This window comes from Corvus kubaryi, unplaced genomic scaffold (assembly GCF_017639235.1).
Source record: "Corvus kubaryi isolate FWS band 111438036 unplaced genomic scaffold, C.kubaryi_AGA036_p1.0 37398, whole genome shotgun sequence".
In the NCBI taxonomy this organism is placed as follows: Eukaryota; Metazoa; Chordata; class Aves; order Passeriformes; family Corvidae; genus Corvus; species Corvus kubaryi.
In genome coordinates, this window is record NW_024581137.1 from 51,504,660 (window position 1) to 51,516,920 (window position 12,261).

A 12,261-nucleotide genomic window follows, 5' to 3' on the forward strand; every position below is an offset into this window, starting at 1 on the left:
GCGGGGCCGGGGCGGGCAGGTGAGTCCCGCCGTGCGCGGGTGCGGGGCGGGCAGCCCGGCGGGAGCGGCCGCGGAGGGAGAGGTGCTGCTTAGTCATGTCCGTGCGGGTCGGAACCGGCGCCGGGCCGAGCGGGAGGGCAGAGCCGGCGGCCCCAGCCCCAGCCAGCTGCCCCTGCCCGTCCCCTGCCCCTACCCCAGCCCGCTTCCCGCTGTCCTTGCCCTGCCCGCTGCCCATCCCCTGCCAGCCCGCTGCCCGCATTGTGCGGGAATCAGCCCCGGCTTTGTCTCGGGGTGGCTTCTCCCCCTCGGGGCGTATTCCGTACCAGCCGCAGAAAGTTAGCATCCCTGTGAAATTGTCCCTGGGCTCCTCTAAAAATGTGTTAGTGAGGCGCCACGGGAATTTCCTTGCTCCCAGATAAGCTACAGTCTGCCCCCAGCAAACCTGTTAGTAACCCCGGTTATTCTGTGTAGGGGCAATGTGGCAGGGGATTATTTCTTTGAGAACTTCTGCGCTGGCATTTCCTAACTTGTTAGCAATTGTCGGGCCTTTTATTAGAAATAATCATTCACTTGACTGCTCTTATTAATTGGTCATTTAATAACATTAGCCATTGTTGAAATGCTTGAGCATTTCCCCTGGTTTTTAGCACACTAATTGCGATGAGCAGAGGGATTCTGGGCTTCATTGCAGAAATCAGAATTTAACCCCACCGAGCAGGATTCCCTGTGCCCCAGCTCCATGCAGGGATGCCAGCCAGCTCCAGCCCACAAGCCTTGGACGGCATCCAGGCGGGGCTGCGCTGGTGCTGGCACTCTGCTTCTCCAGACAGCCCTGGGATAACAGGTCCAAAGGGCTTTTGGGTCAGACACGTGAGGTGAGAAGCCAGCAGGCACTAACGTGGGGCTCACAGTTTGCATCTCTTGGGGGAGAAGGAAGGAAAGGCATCTGTGTTAAGATCAGGTGACAATGGCATTTGCTGGTGAACTGCAGTTTGAGAGAGTTGGGGAGAAGACACAAACAGAGGAGATGTTCAGGGAGCACCCGATGCATTCCATGCTCGTGGTATATGGAGGGTAAAACCAAACTGGGGCTTCCTCCTGCCTCTCCTGAATCTCTCTGAAATTTTAAATGAAAACAGCAAGTTACAATAACAAGGGGTAATGAACAAGATGTTTTCTATTGCTGCTACTTGTTCCTCCGTGCTACCACAGGAAAGGCAAAGCAGCATATCCAAAACAGGTCCAGAACCTTGTTCTAGTGGAACGGGATCTTCCCCTATGGATTCATTCAGTGCCGTGCTACTCATTGTCAGAACCAGGGATCCTATTGTAGTACTGGAACAGATGTAGCCTTAGAGACTATGTCATATTTTTGGAAATAAACTGCCATCTTTTGGGGGGAGAAATTATTATTTTATCTTTTATATACAAGAATACTGACCATTTTGGAATGAGTAGGTTTTTTACTTACAACTCAAAAGACAAATAGGGTTTGCAGGCTTTCATAAAGCCTCTTGATTTAAAATTCCTGGTTTGTAAGGTGCAAAACACCCTTGACTGTCATTATATTGATCAAAACACTTAGCAACTGCCAGGGCTGAGAGCTTTTTGTTGCGTGGACTCTTCCCAGAAAAACCTATGACCCAGAATTAATAGAATCAACCACAAATTACAAAATACGTTCTCCTGAAAATAAATTATTATTTTTTGTTTCAGGAACAAATAGACAAAAAGTACATTAAAAGGGAAACGAAAATAAAATGTATTAAATCTAAAGAAGTAAAACTAGATTATGTTCTCATGAAAAATCATTAATACTTTCATTATCTTACTTACTCGACTTTAAAAAATATATGTCGGCAGATGCTGGAGTTGAATGGGTCAGTTGAGAAGTAAAGGGAAATAGAGAATGTAGACAAATATATATGTGTGTGTGTACGTATATGGAAATGCATAGGTCTGCACTTGGGATGGAAGAGTCCTATACAAGAGTGCAGGTTGGGGGCTGACTGGTCAGACAACCTTCTTATTGAGAGGAGGACCTCATGGGTCTCTTGGACACATCCTGGAGCAGGAGCATCCTGGCCTATATATGAGCAAGATTGTGTCCGTCAGGTTTAGGGTTATAACTGTTTCCCTCTATCCAACAAACCTTGGAATTTTATGTCCGATTTGGGGTTCCTCACCAGGGGAAGTCCAGTCAAAGGTAATCAAGGTGATGAGCAGACCTGCATATGATGTGTAAAGACAGGAAGAACTGAGTTTATCACTCCTAAAAAGAGATGGTTAAGAGGAAAATCTTACTGCTGTCTCCAGCTACCTCAGGGGTGGGTATAGAGAGGGTGAAAGCAAACTCTCCTTAGAGGTGCAGGGGTTGGATGGGATGCAACAAGTGAGGATCACAACATCAGGTGCTGACTTGGGGGTGTTGGTTGATGAGGAGCTCAATGTGATCTGGCAACGTGCACTGGCAGCCCAGAAAGCCACCCATGTCCTGGGGCCGCACTACAAGCAGGGTGACCAGCAGCTGGAGGGAGGGGATTCTGCCCCTCTGCTCCAGTCGTGTGGGACCCCACCTGCAGTGCTGCATTAAGTTCTGGGTCCCCCAATATAGGAAAGACATGGACCTGTTGGAGTGAGTCCAGAGGAGGCCATGGAGATGCCCAGAGGGCTGGAGCACCTCTGCTGTGAAGACAGGCTGAGAGAGTTGGGGTTGTTCAGCCTGGAGAAGGGAAGGCTCTGGGGACATCTTATAGCGCTTTCCAGTACCTAAAGAGGCTACAAGAGACATGGAAAGGGACCTTTTAAAAGGGTATGGAATGATAGAACAAGAGGTAACAGCTTTAGGATGAGGGAGGGTAGGTTTAGATTGGATTAAGCTAGCATTAAATTGGAAGAAATTCTTTCCTGTGAGAGTGGTGAGACACTGGAACAGGTAGCTCAGAGAAGTTGTGGATGCCCCATCCCTGAAAGTGTTCAAGGACAGGTTGGATGGGGCTCTGTTCTAGCAGAAAGTGTCCCTGCCCATGGCAGAGTGGTTGGAACTAGATGATGTCTCAGGTTCCTTTCTGCCTAAACCCTTCTATGATTCTATATTCCAATTAGAAATTAAGAAATAAATATTCCCTTGGAGAGTGGTCAAACTCTAAAATCAGTTCAAAGAGGTTGTGAAATCTCCATCCTTAGTGATGTCCAATATTCAGCTGGACAGCACTGCGAGTGACCTGATCTGACTTTGAAGTTAGCCCCTCTTCAATGGGGCTGGACCAGGTGATCTCTAGAGGTCCCTTCCAACCTAGATCATTTCACAATTTTGATTCTGCATTCTTTATGTGCCTTGGCTGAATGCACCAGATTCTGGAGGTGACTAAATATTGTTATTTTTAAGGACAAAATGCTGTTTACTTTACACAGATTAGTAAGACCATTCATTTTCTCAGAACTGTTGATATTTATTAAGTGAGCAGAAGGCTGGGATCTTTAGCTAGAGGATAATGCTTGTGGAATGATCACATCTGTGAAAGTCTCTGAGAAAAGGATCTATATTACAAAGTCAGGATTATCTCACATCTTTGCTGATGGAGCCAGAGGAATTAGAAGTGACAGGACTTTCCTGGGTTTAGCAGCATCCCCTCCAGTAAAGACATTAAATAATGCTTGCTACTAAATGCCATTTACTGGAGGTACCTTCCACTTCAAAATACGTATCTGATGGTTGGAGGTTAGGAGGGAATTCACAATGCAATCAGTGCCACTGCCTAAATGCACATCCAAGTATTATCTACTCCTGGGAAAAGGGTGAATGGATTTATATTGTTAATCTCTGTGCAGATCTTTAGAACCTCTGCCCTTGTAACTGGCAGAAAAGGGAGAGGAAGGAGTAAGGCTCAGGAGGAGTTTTTGCTGGGCATGCTCAATGAATGAATGAGAATTTCGGTCTACAGGGTAGGTGGAGCTGCTAGGTTATACAAGGATTAAAGGAACACATATTCTCACTGTGTATATACACCACTACTGAAAGCTGTGCTCAGTTGCCAGCCAGACTGCTCAGTAAGTGTGCATCCTGTACAGCAATTTCTAAACCTCAGGTATTTGTCACTTGAATTTCATTCAATTTGCAACCAGCCTCAGTCCAGCCTCACACCACATCCAGCCGTGCTTTTTGAACACAATTGCAGACCACCCACTCTTCTATTGCAGAATGGTCAAACAAGACCACAGTAAAAATGCACAGACTGTGAGGTTGTTCTCATACTCTCAGAGCCCATCCTCAGTTCTAATGTCACCCTAGTGTTCTGAAACCAAGATCACAGAATCATAGAATGGTTTGGGTTAGAAGGGGCCTTAAAGATCATCTAGTTCCAACCAAGGTGACCAAGCTTCAAAGCATCGAAGCTCAGGCTACAAGCTTGGATCGTGATGCTTTGTAGCTCCTGTAAGTATTTCCACTGCCAAGCAGCTGGCTGCTCTGGGTAGCTCTCTCTCAGGTTTCTGGGGTTGCAGCTGGTTAATAATCACATATTTACTGGAGCATGGACTTACTTGGGGTTTTCTAACATGCCAGCCAAGGGCCACAGTTGGAGTCAGTCTTTCTCTCCCAGTAACATGTAATTACTTACTTCAAAGCAGAGCAATTCCCTGACTGAGAAGCAGAGATTAATCCTGTTGTGTATTAGTAGGAGACTCTGTAGGATTGTAGGAGTACCTTGGAGCAAGAACAAGGAGGACCTGAATGCCCCACACCCTCACAGTGTCCCATTGAGTGACCTCTTTGCCAGATCATGTTCTGTTGGTTTGGATGCTTATGAAGAACTTTGAAAAGTCTTTCTGTCTAGGGACAGAAAGTAAAACAATGAGTTGAAATCCTCTTGGCTTTTTATTTGTAAAAAACTATCCCTCAGGCAGGTCTAATCCAGTTTAGGGCATGCAAGCTTTCTTTAGGAAGCCACCAACTGAATGACTGTCATCCCATGCAGCCACTTGCCCCCTCCCAAGTGGGGAGCAGAACAGGGAAAAAAAAGTGGACCTCATGGATTGAAATAGGATCAGTTTAATAATTGAAACAATAATAATAATGATACTACTGCTAGTACTAATGAAAAAAAAAGAGGGAGAAAGAGGAATGCTGTCCAAGAGACACAAGAGATGCACAACAGAATTGCTCAACACCTGCTGATGGATGCCCAGCCCATCCCTGAGCAGTGAGCAGTGGCTCCCAGCCAGTTGCTCTCTGTTGATATACTGGGCATGGTGTTCTGTGGTGTGGAATATCGCTCTGGCCAGTTGGGGTCAGCTGTCCTGGCCATGCCCCTTCCTGGCTCCTTGTGCACTTGTTTGATGGCAGAGCACGGGAAGCTGAGAAGTCCTTGACTTAGGGTAAGCACTGCTTAACAACAGCTAAAGCATCAGTGTGCTATCAACATTATCCTCATCCTAAATGCAAAACACAGCCCTGTACCAGCTACTAAAAAGAAAATTACTGTATCGAGTCAAAACCAGGAAAATAACTTCAGTGACATCACTAAAACGTTGTTTAATTCTGCAACAGGAACAAAGCAGAACGAGAACAAAAGCTGTTCAACAGAGCAGCCTCTTGCCTTGCCCAGAGCATAGTCCTCTCTTTTGTAAAGCCAGTGATGTCTCAGTGCTTGCGTCTTTTGGATGTGGCCACAATCCCTTTGGCCTAAAGGCAGGATGGACTCTGGTACCTTGCACTGCTGCGTAGGTCTCAGTAAATGGACTGCCAGGAGTGTTTATCTGTCTTCTGCCCAACATGAATTAACTCCTGCTGGAATTAAACCCTTTGTTCTTGCATAGTGAAAAACGTGTTCGTGGTCAGAGGACCAGCTGGAACGTAACTTAATAAAGTCTGAGGGCAACTCCCACATCATTCACTGCCACAGTTAAAGTTCCATTCTGGGTAAAGACATGAAATGTAAATAATTTTATCTCTTCTTTCATACCTTAAGGGACAACATTAATCATCTGTGTAATTTCAGGGAAGTCAGCAGAGTTATGCTAGGCATCATATTGGTTTTTAGTCAAAGGTGCTTTGCAGTGAGCAGTTATGACAGTAATGCAATAAGTTGGAGCCTGCCTTGGGGGGTTCTGCCCTCATAAGGCATCTGCAGTTTTCATTTATTACTCTGATGGTAGCAAATACTTCACACATGCATACACCAGCACCTGTGATCTCTGTTACCCACGGTCAGTCCCTTAGAAGCAAGTCTTCCTCTGGACTCTGGCAGACTTGGTATCTACAGGTGGCTTAAAAGCCACAATAGAATATTATCCATATTTCTGGCTAAAAAAAAAAAAAGTTTAAAAATACCAAAATATATTATGCTTCTGGGAGTACAGGGTATCCTGCAGTTCTGTGAATCATCTAGAATAGCAGGGCCATAGAAAAATAAGAAACTGTGCATGGGAAGCCTAGGTAAATCTAACTTAATACATGAGCTTTGGCAATCAAAGCTGCCAATGCAAGCTGTCAGGACTCTGCCGGGGAGACAGATGGCACGATGACAGCAAATGGATGGGTCTCTAAAACTCAATTACCATTTCAGTTCAGACCCTTCTTCCGTATGCCAAGTTGTGGAAGAGGTTTGTTTATCTTGAGCTTTATGCATTGTGACAGATAATTTGCATAGGTGTGAAGCTATAGGGAAGGCTGTTATAGTGTGAGGCTGAACATGAGTTTTTCTGTTGTATGGTGTTTTCCAGGTTACCTTTCTGCTGCCTTGCAGGTGGCAGGTTTCTGAATCTTTATTTACATACATCCATCCATAGTCTGGAAATGTTCTTTCGAGCTAAGAGGCAAAATGTTTTAGGATCCATTTACCACATTAAGAACAGAAATCACTCTAAATTGTTTTCTGAGCCAGAAATTCTTCTTTTTTTCATATACCTACTTTCACCCCCATTATACTCCCTTCGACTCCTTGTCAGTGTGTTTCCATGCTCACTGGGCAACCCACTTCCACTGGTTGGAGTTCCTTATTCCCAAACCTCTTCTCACTTTAGCATTCAAGACTAGTTTTGTTATTGTAACTGGTTGGTAATAGGTGCAAAAATTAAACTGATGTCATCATCAAGGGATGTGTTTTCTCTTCCACTCAGCCTGATTTCCTTATAGGCCTTTGGTTGCTGCCTCCTTCCCTGGAGATCTCTGAACAGCCACAGCCACATCCCTACCTGCCAAAGGAAGCACTGGAATAGCTGTACAGCTTTCTCAGCTTGGGTATCACTGTTGAGTGTCTCAGATTCATATTCACATGCTGCTTCCTTCCAGCTGTGGAATATTTTCTTCCCCCTGATTATTTGGCCTAGCTGGATGTTTCCCTGCTGCAGCCTGCCCAGGTCATGCTCTTAATTTAAGTAAGGTGAATTCCCAGTATTTTCAAGCCATGCAACATGGCAGGTCATTAGAGAAGATACGAAAGCTGTGGAATTTTGTTTATTTATATTTCATATCTGTGTTGCTATTTAAGTGAGGGAGAGGTTCATACAAATAAGAAGAGCTACTTACAAGTTAGAAAAAGTCAAATGGTAGTATGTGACCACACGCTTCCTGTCTGCAGCTAAAATGAGTCTGCTCCCATGTCTTTGCAAGAAAAGAACTTACAGATGTCTCCTGTAGGCTGATAAAGAGCTTGCCCCTGGATCACAGGCATGATAGCAAACTTCTCCAGTTATTTGAACAAACCATTTTTAATGGTCTCCAAACATAATTTCTCTCATATAATTTGACAGTATCATGTTAGAAATATTTTGTTTTAGTCCCTTCTACCACAGCAAGCACCTGATCAAGCAGTCTTCTTGCTACTGCTATAAAATTTCCTGAACCCATGGGATGGAAGTGGTTGTATAAATATGTCTAAGTGTCTCTCTGTTTTTCACAAGCATTTTTATTAGTAGCATCATTATTTTTAACAACCAGTATTCATTGCGGTAACAGCAAAATGTTGCCAGACCTTTCTTAATTGTCTAGCACTGCATTTTATTAAAAACAACAGATTTTTTTTCTGGCTGCTGATCTGTGAGTCAAAGTTGGAAGACTGTAGCTCAGAGGTGGTGGCCCAGTGGTATGTGAACTGCAGCAGATCCCTAGTGCTTCATGCTTAGCTCCCACTTTGGGGACATGATGTGTGACACTAGCAACATGCTCCTGCAGGAGCTGGTGGTGGGAAAGCCTATCCAGCAAGAGGGGCTGAGGCCAGCATCTCTGAGTAGCCCTGGGGTACAGCTGTGTGCCCACCCATGCCTTGTCACATGGTGAAGCCACCAGGCTTGGAGGGAGCTGCTGGCATCTGCCACTAGTGAGTTTCTCCTTTCAGAGCCCTCTCCTCACTTTAGAAGCAATGAATCATGTAATTCTTGCCCCTACAGAGACTGACCTGAAAGGCAAGGGACCTGGTTGGACATGCTCAGCTGGTGGCTCCTTTTGTAGTTTATACTTTTTCTACTTCTTCTGTAGTTACCTTCTGCTTTCAGATTTTGACTGAAGCTTTTTTTTTCTGATTTTATCCAGATTTCGGTGTAAATTTAGTAAAAATCTTCCATTTTGGCACTAGTGAATTATTCAGGGTTTCATACGAGCATACTTAATGGGGTGTCTTCATTAAAGTCATCAATGCACAGAAGGTGGCTTATGTATTTAAAATCTGAATTTCATTTTTGAAACAAAAGAAATCATTGGTTTTTAAAAGGACTCCTCATCTGACCTGATACAACTTCAGAACTTTCTGGGCAGACTGTCAGTGTCCTTCTTCCTCTCCACATTTCAGCATCTTCATTGTATGCTCCTGTCTCTCCTTTCTTCTGTGTTTTCCTGAGCACTAGAATAGTTAACATAGGCAGCTTTTACTACATCGCCACTAGCAACTGACTTGGCAGTAGGGTTATAAATGCAACTGCAACCACAACCAAGAATTCAATAGAAAAAAAAATGCAAACCCCACTAAGATTTTCATGTTTTAAAGCCTTCCATCCAACATTCACACATATGACATCTCCTGTCCCTTGGCTTTGACTCCTAGCAGTAGTCTCAGTCTTGCAAAGCTGCCCACACATGGGTGCTTCCCATCCCTCCAGTTTTGGTATCACTCTAACCAGTCTGGCTGCTGGTGCTCAGTCCTTCTCCTGCCATCATCCCTTCTGCAGTATGGCCATATCTTGATGGGGGGCTGCAAGTGGAATCCTGGGCTTGACATGTTGTGAGGAAGTTGCACAAAGACAAATGGTCTCCACAGTGCCTGTTCTTCCTTTTGAGGAGGTTTTCTGGTTTTATGACAGCTGTGACTGTAAGGAACCATAAATCCTGATGTCCTTGTCCCAGGTAATCCCTCCTGCCTGGTGAGAGGTCTGCCCCATTAAATACCACATTACAGCCTCAGATTAATGACAAGTGTTACAAAAGAGCACCACGGGCCATGGAGAACCATAGCAGGTTCCTCAGGGTGCATCTTGCAAACAATTTCTGATAAACAACCAGCTGGACTGTTCTGCAGAGGTGAGGTTTACTGTACAGGCTGAGGCTGTGCAAACAGAGTTAGCCATCCATATGCCTGGCATTTATTATAAAAATTTATGGCAGCTGCTTTCTGTGAATGTCAGTGAAATAGGTGAGGAAATAGATTCTCTGAAGCAATCTATGGCTCTGGATGAGTCTTTTCCATTCATTTCAAGGAGAGTTATTATTTTGAAATGTAATAAGATTTTTTTCCATATTAAACTGAGATGTCTAAAATGTAGATATCTAAATCCTGTGGACTGCTTAGTAAATCTCAAAAAGGCATCCCTATCTGAAACAAGCTTTCTTTTCTTTATCTGAATAATAATACTCCTTTACTATCTTTTATATCCTTTATCCTTTTGAGTGAAAAGAGACATGTTTTTGCTGTACAAAAGCAATACCAGTCTCCAAGGTATGTTCTGTAAGCAATCAAGGCAGCCTATTATGAGAAATTACCCTTCACAAATTTAGATGCAGCAAATGATGATATATATCCTTCTGTTCTTGTTGGCTTAAAATGTAAAGGGGGTTAGACCCGCCTGCGTGCATGTCTCTCTTCCTCCCCTTGCACTGAGCCAGAGCACACAGTACCAGAGAGGGTATGTAACCTTCTGGTATTTGCCAGCTGGGTTATTTATGACTGTTTGAGTCGGCTCCAGCACGCAGGAGAACCACATGGTAGCTGGGCCCTTCTGGGGAGAGAGCAGATCCTCCCATGGCCTGTGATGGACCGAAATATTTGCACTGATTGGATCCCACTTTGATGCTGATATCATGTCATCATTATGAGCACTGTGTGAATCATAAATTATGAACATGTACTATAAAGCTGTCGCGGGTTCGGTTTGTAACCGGGCAGAAACACCAATTTAGTGTAGTGGTTTGGTCCAAAATACTCATTACTGTTTATCTGCTGTGAGATAAGAATTAGGAGAAATGCAAAACAGGCACTAAACTTGAAAGAATATAAAGAAGTTTATTAACAGACCTAAAAGAAGAAAAAAAATTATACCACCTTCAGAACTCTCCTCCTCCCCCCACCTTCCTCCCTTCTCCCACTGACAATGTGAAAAGACAACCCTTAAGATGTTCAGTCTGTTTACCACTTCCATAATAACCTTGTTCAGTCCATTTAGAGAGAGAAGTCTCTTCTTGCTCATGCTATGAAAACATTATCACAACGAGACAGCCGCCCACTTCCAAATATTGTTCAGTCCATTTAGGAAGAGGAGTCTCTCTGCCTGCGTGTGAGTCCTTTCCCCCGACTTGCAGCTTTTCCCGCAACTGCCTTCGAGGGTCCACTCTTGAAGTTTTTTGGGGTACAATTTTAAGGTTGAGCCGTTCAGAAACAAAAACAGAGGCCCTTCTCCTTCCCTGGGAGCAAAGGGTCTTCATCATCTTCATCTTTAGGACTATCTCTGGGAGCATCTCTAGGAACTGAGGTTTTCTCCTTTCCCGTTTGGAGCAAAAGTCCTCATCTGGTTCATCTCTCCCTGTCCAAACTTCTCATGAAATTACAGCTGCGTCAGCATCTGCCTATCTCAGCGCAGGTGCTTTTGCTCACGAGTTGAACACTCCACCCCCCATATCTTCATGAAATTACAACAGGATACTCTGATATATCATAGCTTCACAACAGACTTTCAGCTTTAAGCATCTCCTCTCTCTCTTCCCTCAGGTTTTCAGCTCTTCACAGCAATAAAAGGGTTACTCTCACCTCAGCCTTGCAGCTTTGCAGCTGGAATGTTGAATTTTTCTTATCGCAGTGGAGAGGGGGGAGAGCCGAGCCGCTCCGGCTGCCCACGGCAAGGCAGTGGGGGGGGTTCCACGGCTGGAACAGGTCCATGGCTTCAGGATGGCCGTGGCCCGGCCCGGCCTGGCCCAGGCAGGGCCTGGCCGGGCCCGCTGGCCCCCACACGGGGCCTGCAGCCACTTGTCCCAGCGCCGGAAACGAGAGAGAGCTTGGAGGGGGAGTTTGCCTATTCTTAAATGTGGATCACAGAGGTGATCACAACTTTAAGTGGCTTAGAGAATTGTCCATATTCAAACTGGCCAGCTGATAGGTTCTATCAGTTCCCAGAGGAAACTGTAAGCACCCCTTAGCAAGGACGTCCCTTCCGGGACTATGCTTGCTAACCTATGACAAAAGCACAGGATGTCAGGGCACTACAGCTCGATGGTGGCCATGTCAGCCTTTGGAACATGGCCAGTGGGGCATTTTTAAGCTCTACTTATTTCAGGAACTCATCTTCATTCACGACTGTTTAATTTCAAGTATGTGCTTTCATCCTATCGAAATGAGCAGGGTTTGAGGATATGCTTAAAGCTAAGAATGGGATCTTGAAGCATCCCTGATTCAGAGACAAAGCTTGGGAAAATTGTCACAAAATTTTGAGGCAAAAAGATTAGACTGTAGAGAAATATAACTACAGGGAAGTCCCTTCCCTTTTAGGAAAAAAGTGTAGAAATGTATTCAGTTCTCTGAATGCAGACAACACTGAGGAAAATATTATACTACACATTTGGAATGAATTAAATCAATTGACAGCTATCCAGCCATAGAGAAAAATAATGTAATTGTAACTGAGCAGCAAAATGGTTCTGCCTAATAGTTAAACATCAGCGAGCTCCTCTGTGTCTAATAAAATGCAGATCTCATTATCTGTTTGTTATGTGCATCGAGAGATAACTGTCCAAGTTGAAAAGTATAAAAATTTGATTTAATTCAGTGACATTTTGGATATAAG